Genomic DNA, 11,680 nt, shown 5'->3' on the forward strand with positions numbered 1-11,680 from the left:
TTTTCTGGGAACCGAGCTCACTCCTGTGCAGGTTAACAGGGAAGTCCTGTGCAGGTTGAGAGGGAAGAAAGTCCACATGGGGCTGAGAGGAATCAGAAATTAAGGGAGAAAAGAAAAATCTGAGAATAGCTGAGGGCAGTGAAATGCCACACACAAGTATAAATGATTGCTAAGGTAAGTTTAAGTGTGTATTATCCACCTACTGCAAATCAAAAGTGAACTAAAAAGGTAATGGTGGTTTTAGTATCAAGACAAGAGCCAGAAATAAAATTCTGAGAGGAGAAAAAAAAAAGTTATCGTTTTAGGCACTATAAAGTGACACGTTGGATCTGGTACCTGGCCTGTGGAGGTCAAATCTGAACTCCTGTTCCACAGCTACTGAAAGGAAGGAAGCGTATCTTCCTACATCCTCCATTACTGGAGAAAAGAGGAAGAAGGGGTCTCCGTTCCTGTTCACTATTGTTGGGGAAAGACTTCTCTCGCAAATCGTGTTTGCTCTTTTTCAGGACTTTCTAGGCAACAGCAAAGTGCAGTTGGCCCAGCTGTGAAAATTTTAGCTGCTGGCAGCAGGGTTCTGAAAGCAAACTTATGTGAACTGCAGTTTATCAGTGTCACACTATTACTTCACCATGTTATCCATCTTACGTGGAGATACAGGTAAACCACATTCTAATGACTTGAAATAAAAATGTGACTGAGGGAGAAAATATATTTGTTAAATGAAATTAAAATATATGTTTTGTTAATGTTCTCCCCTTTATGTCAAAATTAAGTTTTTTCTTGTTTAGTGATGAATACTTGTAGTGGATAAATTGCAAAGAAGGTACGTGTGTGACAAAACGTATCTCGTTGTTGTTGGCCAAATATTAGAAAGATGTCCTGCTTAGAAACAGAAGTAAAAAAAGTGAAAATAATATCATTAATTGAAGTTCTAATATTTTTTGCTCATCTTCAGTTATATGTATGATCCCCATTCCTAATCCACAGAAAGAAAGTCTTGAAATCACTGAAATAAAGGTGTGTATGGGGTTACAGATAAGATGCTGGCCTTTATTTTATTCTCAGTTAAATTCAGGATGTCTGCTTTAGCTCATCTGAAAGTCTAAAAGATATAACTGTGTTAGTCATCGCTCAGAACACCTTTAAGAAATGATAGGTCTGAGGCAGTGCAATGACATGATGGATTTTAGTATTTAGTTAAGATTGTCTTCAATTTTGGCAACTTTGGTGGAATGTCCATGAGAAAGGTAATGATATTTAAAATATAACTGCAGGGGATATAACCTGCTGCCCTTTTGGCGAGCATTCTCTTTGAAGAGGAGCTAAACACAGGCTCTCAGGTTCAAGGCTGTCTGCGAGCAGTTGCTGAGCAGAAGAAAGTCAGTCCTGGAAGCATTTCAGAGCAGTCAGTGGAACAGTTTTAAAATGCTGTTCTGAATGATGAAAGCCGCTTCGAGCACTGTACTTGCAGAATGCTAATTAAATTAGTGGAAAGTTAATTGCCTTCTCTTATTCACCATGCCACAATAGTTTTGATTTTGTCAAGGCTTTGTATGAGTTTTTCCGCTGATTTTGTAAATCTTACAGTAGTGTTTCTATTTCTTAGACTATTTTAAACTGACAAATGAAGTTTTTACAAGTGCTTCCTTACTCAAAGGAATAATTTGAACAGAGGGCTACAAGCTAGGGTTTCTTAAATAATTAGACGAAGCTTTGTTTGTAAAGATACTTGGTGTCTTTTTCTATGTTTAACAAACTGTCAGCTTCTGTACTTCTTAATCATTATTTCCCCTGCTGTGGCTTTGCAGTAATCCCACTAATGGAATTGTGAGTACATCAGCAGCAAAGGTTACTTTGCTTTCAAAGAGCCTTGTTGATTCTGACTTGTAACCGCTTCTCTGTAACCTTATAAATTGAGAGGTACTGGCCATGTCTGCTGAAGTGTGTGGTTTTTCTTTTTTTGTGTGGGACCTTTTAGGAAATAAACATGAAAATGATGGTGATTCCATTGATACAATGTACTTGGATTTCAGAATAATTTTCCATAGGATATTCCACTGCTGAAACTAAGCTGTTCTGGGTTGATGGATGTCTGATAGCTTAATAACCAGTTAAAAGATAGAAAAGAAAAGGTAGAGTTAAAGACAGTCATCATAACAGGGAAAGATTACTAATGGAGTCCAACAGCCATAAGTGCTGTTCAACGTAATCGTAAATAATTGGGAAAGGAGGGTGACAAAGTTTGCCACTGAGATGTTCCACTGTCACATGGCAAAACTGGCTCCATGTTGAACAGCGCTAGGGAGGGTGGGGGGGTTAACTCTCCTTTCAACCCTGTCTGGGAAGTTTATGCCTTTTGCTCTGCATAATACTAAGGTACAATAGAGAGAAAGGTAAACCATGAGACCAGACAAATACCGCAGGTAGCTAAGGAGCAGTATGAAGCCTGATAGTATGAAAAAATGAGTGCAGAAGAGGCACCTAGGTAAGAGTTGTAGTCTAAGGTTTCACATGGTCACTAAACTGCCCCACTGGCATGATTCAGCTTTCACTTAGGTGAGTGTTTCTGCATTGACTTAGGATATGGATCAAACCCTTTAAGAACATTTGTGCCAGGTTTTTTAGAGAGCTTAGCACCCCCACTTGGAGGCTACAAAACAAAGCCTGGTTCCTGTCTCGGTCTTGCATGCATTCAGTTTTGTTGAAATAGTAAGAAACTATTGAGAAACTTAGAAGAATGAAACAAAGTGAGAGGCAAGCGGCATCTGTACTTTAAAGTGAAATAAAGAAACCATCTGCAAACATTTAGACTTTAATATTAGATAGGACACAATGATGGATGCAAGTAGTAAGAAAAGGTATGTAGAGAACAGTGAGAGTTATAGCAGCATCATCATGCATATTTAACTGAAAAACATCAGTTTTAATGCAACTTATGTTCTAATTTAATACAAAGTTAATGTTATGTACATTTAAATAGACAAAAGTGAGCATCTGGTGGAATTAAGACATGGGTTCAGTTAGGCACTCAAGCAGGTGGTAAAATACTTTGCTAAATTGAAGCCTAAAATGAGGAGATGTAGAGTCTTGGCGTAATATACTGTGTGACCTCTGTATAATGAGCATCTGAGGTATTAGGAAACCAAAAAGTCTCTTTAATTGAAAAAGATATCCTGCTGTACTAGCTTTGTATTATTTAACTACTTATGCTTCTTAATTAATAGATTAAAGTCAAAGTTAAGCTGAAGTTTCAGTAGATTCTTTCCCTTTTTTTGGGGAAAATGTCACACATAGAGCATGAAATATGAAAAGACTGTGCAGGAAAGATAGGAATTAAAATAAAAAAAAAGCATAATATTAAATAAAAGCATTGTTGAGAGAACATGGAGAGTGAATGCTAATATGGGCCCAAGAGGTACACTGCAAGAAGACTCAGTATTTTTTCATTCTTTCTTCCATACAAATCTCCATCACACAATCACTTTTCAGAAGGAAGAACATACAATAACAGATCCCATGTTAAATGAAGGCTGTCATAGTTCACTCATTTCAGAGACTTGTGTGTTTCCGCAAAGGAAGACCTTGTTGGGTAATAAGAATATATTCTTTGAATTTTAAGTTTGATGGATGAACCATCATGTTTCTTGATCAACATTTCCCCCTGCTCCTGAGCCAAAGATGGGGATTCAGAACTTGAGAACCCAAAGGAGATAGAAATGTCTGGTTTTGATACAGCAGAAATATTATTTTCCAAAAACAGTGATCAGAATAATCAGTATTAGATCTCGCACGTAAGGTACCCCTTTCCCAGCCATTTAATGCAAGCTGAGATTGAAAAAAAAAAAATATATATATATATATATTTTTTAAGAGAGTTCAGAGTGGAGACTGCTGGGAAACTTTTTTGCCTAGTTAGCTTGTTTCTTTAGTCCCTAGTGTGAAAAGTTCTGGAAGAACTGAAACAGACTTGTAGAAGAGATCAAGTGGTAGGATGTGGTGATCAGTAATGAGAGGGTTTTCAATACAAATGATTTACATTGACGTAAGCCCCACTGCATGATGTAAAAAGAGCAGTTTTCATAAGAATTGTTTCTTTCCATTTATGTATTGTATGAGCTGCTTTGGAGAATTTACTTAGGCTGGAATCGAGATTAACTTGACACAGGAACAAGTTAAACCGTGATAGTGTCAGAACATCGATGTTTATGCTTCAAAGAGTTTTGGTGAACCATCGCATTTTTTCAGTACTGCTTTCAAACCTATTCCAGCTAAACTGTTTTCTTGGCTAGTTTGTATGTGCTGGGCTGCTAGTGACTTGCATTACATTCCTAACTGATTTTTGCACTTTCTGCTCTACAAAGAGAGGAAGGTGCAATAAATTATCCTATCCAAGCACAAAATTCATGTCATATTTGAAGAATTTCCCATTGGCACCATAGCAGAATGCATACAGAGCTGCATGAAGACAAAACTTGAAAATAGTCTGCAAGTGTATTAAATACAGAAACTGCAGTCTAGCCCTGCTTTAACTATCCTCTGTAGTATGAGGGCCTGGATAGGATTTTTAGATGGGACTGAGCTGTGCGTTATGGGTTGCATGTGGATGATGAACTAGATGTCAAGAGGATTCAGATCAATGACTCTGTGCAAGTGAAAATGCCAGACAGAGGCCTTAAAAGCCAAAGCGGATAATGTAGGATAGTGTTCCGTTATCAGACAGCGTTCCGCGCCTTAGAGCCCTCAGGGTGCTAGCTGCACCTGTGAAGTGACTGATATTACTGCGATTGTCCTCAGTGCAAAGAGTCGTTATTGAATGCCTGCTCAGTGGCAGCTGTATATTATTCTGCCCAGAACACTTCTATCTGGGTACTTGTAATCAAGTTCTGAATTGTTTTCTTCTACATGTTAGCTTTTCCTTGCATCCTCAGTTGTTAAAAATGCCCCTTTCTGATACCTTCTCTTGTCTCCAGCTGCTTCTTACTACTCTGCCAGTGCTCAGGGTATAGACCTTACAATAAATCACAATTTTGCTAGCTTTCCCTCTTACTTGAAACCTAGGCCAGGTTTCTTCCTCTACATAGTGATGCATGCATAACTGCTGAGTTTTTTTAACATGGAAATAATTTTATTGATAAGTGAGCTTGGGATGGTTCTCTTGCATGCTGAATTTTGGTTCATAGAAAATGACCACAAGTATGTTTGACCTTATCATTAGAAACTCATAGCATTTTTCCCAGCAACGTTTTTAAATAGGTTTTAACAACACGATAGCTCATATCACATTGCAGAGGTTTACTTTCTTTTTGATTATCAATTCTGAACCTTGGCACAGAAGCATATGGGTTCTGTGAATTTTGCTAATGCCAGTCGCAGGAATTTTGAGTTTTCAGATGGTGAAGGGCTGACCCCAAACTTATGAACTGATAAAGCAATACTCAAGTTGATGAACTGGCTCTGCAGTACTGTGAAGCTCTGCCCAGATATAGAATCAGATGGAAAGCAGCTCCACAGAGAAGGACCTGGGGGTCCTGGTGGACAAGCTGACCATGAGCCAGCAACATGCCCTTGTGTCCAAGAAGGCCAATGGTATCCTGGGCTGCATTAGGAAGAGCATTGCCAGCAGCTTGAGGAAGGTGATCCTTCCCCTCTCCTCAGCCCTTGTGAGGCCACACCTGGAGCGCTGTGTCCAGTTCTGGGCTCCGCAGTACCAGAGAGACATGGAGCTACTGGAGCAAGTCCAATGAAGGCCCACTAAAATGATTAAGAGACTAGAACATCTGTCATATGAGAAAAGGCTGAGAGAGCTGGGACTGTTTAGTTTGGAGAAGAGAAGACTGAGGGGGGATCTTACCAATGCATATAAATATCTGAAGGGAGGGTGTAAAGAGAACAGAGCCAAACTCTTTTCAGTGGTGCCTAGTGACAGGAGGAGAGGCAAAGGGCACAAATAAGCACACAGAAAGTTCTGCCTGAATCTACAGAAAAACTTGTTTACTGTGAGGGTGACTGAGCACTGGAACAGGTTGCCAAGAGAGTTTGTGGAGTCTCCTTCCTTGGAGATATTCAAAAGCCTTCTGGACACGGTCCTGGGCAACGTGCTTTAGGTGACCCTGAGCATGAGAGGTTGGACCAGATGATCTATAAAGGTCCTTCCAACCTCAACCCTTCTGTGATTCTGTGATCTTTATGAAAATGTTTGGAGTTCCAAAATACTGCTGAAGTATTTTCCCACTAATATGAGCTTGTTTCCCAGGTCCAGAGATGATACTGTTTGAAGTTACTCCATGAAAAATAGATGCAGATTTAGTGGGGAGAAGGGGGAGAAACCTTAAGTAGCTGGACTCTTCCCATTAACACCCTCTGATACGTAATGAAATTTGGGACTCCGGTGTGGCTCCATCATTCTCATTCAGGTTGGAACTGTGACAAACACGGAAAACTCAGGAGTGTTTTATGAAGCATTTGTTTTTGCCCTTCTCATCCTCATTATGCTCTTGTTCCATCTTAGTTCAGCCACATCTTGAGATGGCAAAGTTGTAGTTGGTGCTCTTCCATTTACTGTAGCCAGCTTTGTTGGGTGCTACAGTGTTTGGCTTTCAGAACCGCAGCTACCAGATGGCAGCACATCAAATGCATGCTTCTGAAATCCTGCGTCGTCTTGCCAATGTCTTGAAGCAGAAATGTCTCATTCAGTGAAAGTTGCACTTGCTACCTGAAAAGCAGTAATGATAAGGGTTTCTGAGAGGAATCCTGGGGCCTGTAGAGAACAACTATGTGAAATGTTGAGATTTTTCTACTGGTCTGCTCTTCTATATCCCATCTCTATATGAGGTGCCTGTAGACAGTGTTTTAAGTTTCAACTGATTTTTAGATGTCTCATTTTATTTGCTCCACTTCTGATATTTGGGACTCTAGGGAGGTTATAAGGCCCTAGGCAGTTTCACTTCATGGTTCAAAGTATTAAGTTGATAAGAGTTGTCAGACACTTCAAACATTTTTAACTTTAATTGCGCAAGAAAAGCAACAGCCAATATGGATTTTGGACCCATGTTCACAACTTGATTATCTAGCATTCAGTCCTCTGCTCAGCCATTCACCTGTGATAGTATTTTTCATTTTCAAATTATGAGTCTTTACCCAAAATGAATGATGCCATATGCTACAAATAATTTCAATAGGATCTTTAGGGATCAGGGCATATGGAATAACCAAAATCTGTACTTCAATGCAAATATTATTTTCTTTTTAAAATAACGTATGTCAACAGTGTTAGTTACCAGGTAATCACAGATTTGTTCGATAATACCTGAGTTTTGATCTTTTTACTAATAACCCCCAAAATGTTAGCATTACCTACTGGTTTCCTCTTTAGTAACAAAAAGTGCGACTTCTGAATGGAAACTGTAACCCATCTGTAGGTGATCCTCTCTAATATTGTGGAATTTATTACAAGAAAGAGATCGTGGTAACTTCTGTGGGTTTGGTTTTTGCATTTAACAAGATTTTTTTCCCCTGTCCAGGTGTATCCAATATCTCACTGCAAATTCAAGGTCTTTTGTTTAGAAATAGATATGGGTAACTCATAAGGCAAATTTGGATATGTTCATTCGTTGAATTAAGGTAAACTAAGGGTGATGTGAGAGGTTTAATGAAATTAGTTGTATGATACAAATATTTTTAAATGTCTGGGAAGATTTTGCATTGTGCAAGAATATACAGATGTATGCTTCTTGTATTGAAAATGTCTAATGTAGAATTAGATCCAATTTGCAAAATTAATCTTTGTCTCAAAAGGTTCTCAAGTTTTCTGATCTAGAGTTTTGATTTGGCTTGTATTACTACTACTAGCAGTCAAATCAGGGCTTAAATTCTTCTCTCTTCTCTGTAAATTAGCATTTTAAAAATATCTAATAATAGAGTCCTTTCTAATTTCTAGTCTAAACTATCTGTAATTACTCTCTTTCTTTTTCTCCCACAGATCAATATTTAGAAGTTAATTAATGAAGCCAAATCACTGTGGTGCTACATTGAGTCTCAGCATGAACAATTTGTGGTAAAATCTTGCTTCTTGATTAAGTATTTATAGATAGTGGGACTGCGAAAGGCAGTTGTTCCCAAAGCTTTGGCAGCTCTACAGTATTCTCATAAGAATAAAGATGATTCAAAGAAATGTCAGAAGGGATTTGCTGGCTGCTAGAATAAGACAGTTGTGCAATGCAGAATTTTCTTTTGATATCAGCATGGTGTTAAATTTGCTCACTACTTTGCAAACTCATAATGCCAGTTAAACAGCTGAATTTAAACATTGTAATTTGCAGTTGGATGGTTTTCTGTTTACATGAAGTGAAAAAGACAGGAAACGGAGAGAACTTGGGGAAAATACCCACTGGGTGAGAAGGACTGTGTTTGATTTATTATTATTTTAATTGCCTTATGGTGCTAAGGGAGCATCTAATTAAAGTCCCTGAAGAAGTCTTCAAAGGAGGAAAGATAAATATTGGAATATGTTATTTATAGCCTTTAGTGTTTCTTTTCACCCACATAAATACACAAATTAAATACAGGGGTTAGATCATGTCTTCTGAAGGTTTTCCTTTACATATGCAATATGGTAAAGTCAAAGCAGAGCTTTAAATAGCTCCCCAGAAAATAATGGCAATGTAGGGACTTTTTAATGGTTCTGTTGTCTCCACCCAGCTGCATATCCTGATCCCAGTGTTCCTACGCTGATATTGGCAGAACGTGGATAAAGGATGGACTCCTGTCAGGCTGTCCTCTACTGAATTATTAGTCTTTAATGGGCCATTAAAATGTACCAGCATGTAGTTCTGAATTGTATTTTGATTTGGGATCAAATTCTCTAGCAAAAAAATGGCTTAGCCTCTGGTCAGATACAATGTCCCAACTCCATCTGAGACAGAATAAGAATTTTCTTCTTTCACTGGCTTGCCATTTCCCCTCTCTATGGATTACCAGGCTCCTGATCTGGTAATATGACTGCATATTTAATTGCTATCTACAGCAGCTTACAAAGTGATCCAGGTTAGCTTAAAAGATTTTAATTATTATTTTTTTGCCTGTGTCATTTTGAGAAACAGATGTGCCATTATACTTAGATTTAAAGGGATGTTATGATCTAGATGGAAATAGTTATGCACAGTACAAGGTAGGGGGAATAAGTTCTTATTTGACTGAGCTGTAGCCAGAAAAGATTTTGTGATACAATTTTAGGCTTAATGATCTTTATCTAGTGCAAGAAAGAGACTGTTCCCCCAAAATATTTATTAATGTATGCTTTGAAGCCATTTAAAGTGTATCTGGTGGAAAAATTTCAGGGTGGCGATTGTGAAAGAGGAAAGGAACACAGTTTTTTTTAAAAAACAGATTAATTTTAAATACCTTATAGGAGATGCTTTGTGTCCCATTCACAAGCTCTCATTTGGCATCTAAAATAAAAGTCTCATTTTAAAGTGTTTCTTTTATGAACAGTGGTTGTTCTGAAGTTCAGACTATGGTATGAGCAGCTCTTCTGCCTGCTTTCTCAGAACAACATGGTGTCCCTTGGCTGCCTGGCAATGCAGGGAGATAACCTGTAGCTTGTTTAGAAACTGCAGGATGAAAATTTTGAATGTGTTGAATTTCAACCTGATAAATAGCTGTGTAAGGCTTTTATTTCAATTTGTGAAATAAGTTAGAATGAAAGCAGTTTTAACTTAAGCTGTGCATTCCTGGCATGCAAATATAGTGAATGGCTGGTGTGTTTATAGCCATTTTCTTGCCATTCTTCCTTGTTGATTTGAAAACTAGCTGATCACAGAAAAGCTCTAGAAACTAGAAAAAACAGTTTTCTCTCCCTCTCCAGTTCTCTGTCACTGGTACCTTCACAAAAGCTGTGGCCTGCTCTTCTATGAGGGTTGATCTGCTGATGGCGTTGGAATTGGGTAGCAATATAAAGGTCTGGCTCCCTACTTTCTTGTACGTGTAAAGCATTATGGCTTCTTTCTTCATGTGTCTTTTTGGAAGACGAGTTTTCTTTATCTTCTACATTCTTCATGTATAAAAGGACAACACAGGTGGAGAGGCTGGTGGAACTGAGGAAACCTCCTCTCCTCAATCTGTTATAGAACAGATATATGTATTTTTTTGAACCGGCAGAGCAGCATGTGTATGTCTGGCTTTCTGCTGGCAGATACACTTCTATTCATATAAACAGAAGTAGATAACGTTTAAGCGTGCATGTGCTATAAAATGCTGCGCTCTCTTCTAAAATGTCCAAAGACATGCACTATAATATCAGTGAGCAGTTTTAGAAGATCCTTAATTCATTAAAGCCATCCAGATGTGATATCAGTTTCTCACAAGGATTGACTGTTACATATGTATATATGTAAGATTTTCTGTTTGCAGTTTGTTTGCATTAAGATATGCCCATTTATTTTATCCATATCAATGGAATATTATTGGAAATGTACTGGAGAATCATTTATAAAATGCTTACAGTCAGTAAAATCTTATCCTGTGTTACAGATTTTCTTTCTAATTTAGCTTGAGACACGCCTACAATTTAATCTAGTAGTTCCCAATAGAGTTACTTTAATGATTTACTTTAATAAAGTTATTTTTAAATAACTGCGAAACGGTGAGGTGATTTTCAAATTTAACAGTTGTCTAATCTGTTGAATCCAGAAAATGAGTGTTTTTGCAAGTTCTGCCATTGCTGCTCAGTACATTATCAGTGCTAGGTGACACTAAGAAAAGCAGAATTTGAGCTGCTGATTCTGAGACCAAGAGTTTGACCTCACTGAGTGATGCATGACTATTCAGACGGCAGATAACAGTATTTTCAGTTTGTTGGTTTGCTTCTGTTTTCCCTTTTTCTTACCTTTGCTCCCAATGACCTTTTCAATAATAATAAAAAAAAATTCCAATAGAACACTTACTTCTATGCTACAGAGAAGCTTGTATTATGGAATTGCTGTGAATAGGACTACTGTGGTTTTTTTAGCACTCTGGGTTTTCCTCATACCTTTTTTTACTCACACCAGTTTTCCTGTAGATGCCATTGCTACCTTCTCAGCTGCCTACGTGGGCCAATAATAAAAGCTGACCACGCTGTGGGCGTGTGTACCCCTCATTTGTGCTCTTTCAGGCGTGCACATGGAGAGATCGCTTCTTGCATTACACTCTGGCTGGGACTTTGCTTGTGAATGCTAAGCCGCTTGATCATGGCTTTGAAATACAATGCCAGCTATTTTTAGATATTTTTTGCCTTTAGACCAGAGTAAGTGTTATCTATAAAATTAGTGGCCTAAGACTACTATTTGACTTAAAAGTTTAGACACATTGAACTTTTTTGCTTTTTGGTGATTTGATAGTAATAATAGTTCTGTTTTCATGTTTCTCCTCTCATTTTTGAGCAACCATATATGCATTCATTGAAGATTGAAGTAATATTTACATCTTCCAAGCCATTTGATATTTACTAATGTGCATGGCAATTACTACATTTCTTAAAAGTGAGCAAATCTTGGCAGGTTTGGTATGATACTATGTGACTGTAATTATTGTTTATAAGGTTGGCATGCTCAAGGGCATACGTAGGGCAAATAAGATTTGTTTTAGTTAATTAAATGCAATATGTTGGTATTGCAACATTATGTTATGTTTCTTGCAGTGTTTA

General features: G+C 37.9%; 1 long non-coding RNA gene across 2 annotated transcripts in view; it reads left to right on the forward strand.

Annotated features, from left to right (window-relative positions):
• Window positions 1–250: 250 nt before the first annotated feature.
• LOC106489851 (uncharacterized) overlaps window positions 251–11,680 on the forward strand; it is a 310,540-nt gene continuing 299,110 nt past the window's right edge. For both annotated transcript variants that reach the window (XR_010885584.1, XR_001293477.2), the window contains exons 1-2: window positions 251–657; window positions 7,979–8,053. This is a non-coding gene — a long non-coding RNA (uncharacterized lncRNA). The remainder of the gene's footprint in view (window positions 658–7,978; window positions 8,054–11,680) is intronic.

Source organism: Apteryx mantelli, chromosome 13, assembly GCF_036417845.1.
Source record: "Apteryx mantelli isolate bAptMan1 chromosome 13, bAptMan1.hap1, whole genome shotgun sequence".
NCBI lineage: Eukaryota > Metazoa > Chordata > Aves > Apterygiformes > Apterygidae > Apteryx > Apteryx mantelli.